This window comes from Vombatus ursinus, unplaced genomic scaffold (assembly GCF_900497805.2).
Source record: "Vombatus ursinus unplaced genomic scaffold, bare-nosed wombat genome assembly UNPS02005148.1, whole genome shotgun sequence".
NCBI classification, from domain to species: Eukaryota; Metazoa; Chordata; class Mammalia; order Diprotodontia; family Vombatidae; genus Vombatus; species Vombatus ursinus.
The window spans coordinates 477-3450 of record NW_020944926.1 but is presented as its reverse complement, the minus strand read 5'-3'; the positions used below and the strand labels follow the sequence as shown (position 1 = coordinate 3450).

Genomic DNA, 2974 nt, shown 5'->3' with positions numbered 1-2974 from the left:
GTGAATAGGCATGCTTCACTGAGTTTGTACTTAAAGTCTTTCCATGTTGTTTAAACCTCCCAGTTTCCTAAATTTGATAATTCAATGTCACCTCCATGTGACAACACTAAATATAAAATAATAAATGGCTTATAAAAGTTAATTTTAAAATTCATATAGCCTACTTTGTTGAACTTTAGTATATTTTTTTGCAGTCTTCACTCATTAATTGCTCAAAATTACCAAGAGAATATGTGAAGCACCTGTGATTTTGTCAGCCTGGGGAACTCTTCATGGGGGAACCCTCTCTACTGAATTATAGTAACCTTCTATGACTTAGTAAGACCTAAGGAACTGTCTGAAGAACTGGAAGGTAAAATGACTGACCTGGGGTCACACATCAAGGTTTCATAATCATACTAAGTAATTATTATTCACTATTTTGAAAAGGGGAATGTTCAATTAAATCCCTGACTTCTCTTTTTTCTTCTTTACATACTGCTTGCAACTCTTCCTGTTCTTTCTTACTCCTCCGGGGTCATTTTAGTTTCTTTCATTATCTTAACCTTGTTGTTTTCCTTTTTTTCTCTTTGTGCTAATAGATGCTTTCTTACGTACTCTTCCACTGCATCATCTTTGCCTTTAGCTTTTCAGAGCACATGGCTTTTTTTAAAAAAACAGGAGATGCACCTGACACCTTGCTGCTTAGCAACAAAACTTACTAAGAACTGCCCTTCTCTTCAATTTATTTCAAAAATCTGCATCAACTACACTATAAAGGTTCTATTGTCCTACTTGTCAAGAAGCCAGGACCATGGATCCCATTGAGTATTGTGTCTGTGTATTAAATGCTTTCAAAGATACAGAGCTAGATTCCATTCAATTTAACAAACATTTATGAGATGCATTTAGCTGGATGCATTTCCCTCAGTCTAAATCTGCCATGGTTTGGGAAGCAGCAATATTATGTTGCCAGTACTTAGCTGCCACCCTATGGTGGCTAGAGTTGGGGACTTGAAAGAACTGACTTGAAAGTTCACTACAGAAACCTGTTAGTTGTGTGTCTGTGGTCAAGTTATTTACTCTCTGTGCCTTGGTTCTCTATCTGTAAAATGGCAGAGGCATGATATATCTGAGGTTCCTGTCAGAATTAAATTTACAATGTTATCATTTGTCTCTGTTTCTACATCCCAATGCAACTATGTTTGTTCCTCCCAAAAAATATCCACTTTTGTATGTCTAAAAGTGACTGTCAGAATCTATGGTCCTGTGAATATACTAACCAGAGATAAAGTGTTAAGAAACTGCTGCTCTTAGGTGAATGACAAATAGGTATGGGGGCAGGGACGTAGGAAATATGAAACACATAAAAAGACTTTTTTCTGTTTCTCCACAAATAATGTAATCTAACTTTGAAGTAATCTCAATTGGTTACTACTTTGGTAATGTTTTATAATTAATATGTAGTTTTGTTTGCACTGAATATCTTAAATACAAATAAATCATTCTACCACCATAAAAAAAAAAAGAAAGTTCAGGGAATTTTTTTTCAGATGTAGATGTAGAAAGAAGGGCAATCTGCGGATTTTGAAGGCAAGTTTTTTTTGACTGCTAGGAAAGAAAGATGACTGAGACATAAGCCAGTAACAAACATAACTTCCATTCATATTTGAAAGATTGAGGTCAGCTGACGTTTCTGCAATACCATAAAGCAGAGATGAGGTGTTGCCATTGCATGACAGGTCTTTGAGAGAGTCTAATGAACCTCTCTTAAAAACAAGCCTATTGTTTTAGACAGCTCAGTAAAATTATGAACTAAGGCAACACTGAGTCCCTTTGTGCATATTGCTAATATATTTTAGCCCTGAAATCTAGGGTCTTGTATAAAATATGGTACCCAACTGTAATCTAGTCCATATGTGGACAATGGATTACACTGAACCTGATGTAAGAAAACTCTTGTTCATTTTTCGTGAATTATGTCTTTTCACGCTATGCCCTCCATAAGCATTCACATTAATAATTCATGCTTATATTACATTATGTAGACAGCCCCTATACCTGGATTTGTTCCTAAATTCCATTATCTCTCTAAATTTCTATGTTTCCCTCTGGATGACCCTAGTGCCCAGCCATGGTATGCTTGCTACTATGATACTATTGTTGCTGATGCCAAGGATTGTAAAAAAAGGAAAAGAAAAGAAAAGAAAACAAACAAAAAAAATGAATACCGCTGTGCAAAAAAAAGAAAAAAGGGAAAAAAAATACAATAAGAAATATAGATGTAGACATATATATATATATATATGTTATATATATATACATACACATACATACATACAAAATTTTGGGATAGTTAGGGAAGTGGAGACTTCAAGTATTGGCATATGTTTTCTAGGACAACAGTTCTCAAAATTTTTGGTCTTTCGGATACAAGATGGCGTCAGCCATTGGCTTCATCCAGTTGCTCCAGAATGCGGCCTCTCGGCGTAATCTCTAAGTGAAATTGCAGCTACGTTACCAGAAGATAGATAAGAGAACTCAGCCACCTCCTAAGCTGCCAGTGCGCCTTAGCCATAAGTTTTCAAACAATTACTATTGTACTTGTGGTGGACGTTGACAAGCCTCTCCTTCAACCATAATGTCTACTGTGAAAGTTTTGGAGTCTGGTCTTCCCGGTAAGAGCTCAAATGAGGCTATGACAACTTCTGGGAAAAAGCCAATGATACAAGGACCCCCCTTGAAAAAGTGGGAACTGTCAAAGGATGAACAGTATTTGTGAAATGGATGTGAGAAGATGGACATACTGATGCTGAGAGATTGTGTTTTTAGGGGACTGACTTGAAGGTATGAGCTCAGCTGCAAAGGCATCAAGGAAAATCATACAGTGAACATTATATCATGATATTTTATCTTGGGGTAGTAGAGAAACATATATCCTAATATATGATAAATGCACTGAAAAAAATTTTGGTCTTAGGACTCCTTTATGATA

The 2974-nt window shown here is 36.0% G+C and overlaps 1 pseudogene; it reads left to right on the top strand.

Moving 5' to 3' along the window:
• Nucleotides 1-2416: 2416 nt before the first annotated feature.
• LOC114029187 lies at nt 2417-2761 on the top strand (annotated as a pseudogene).
• Nucleotides 2762-2974: the final 213 nt, after the last annotated feature.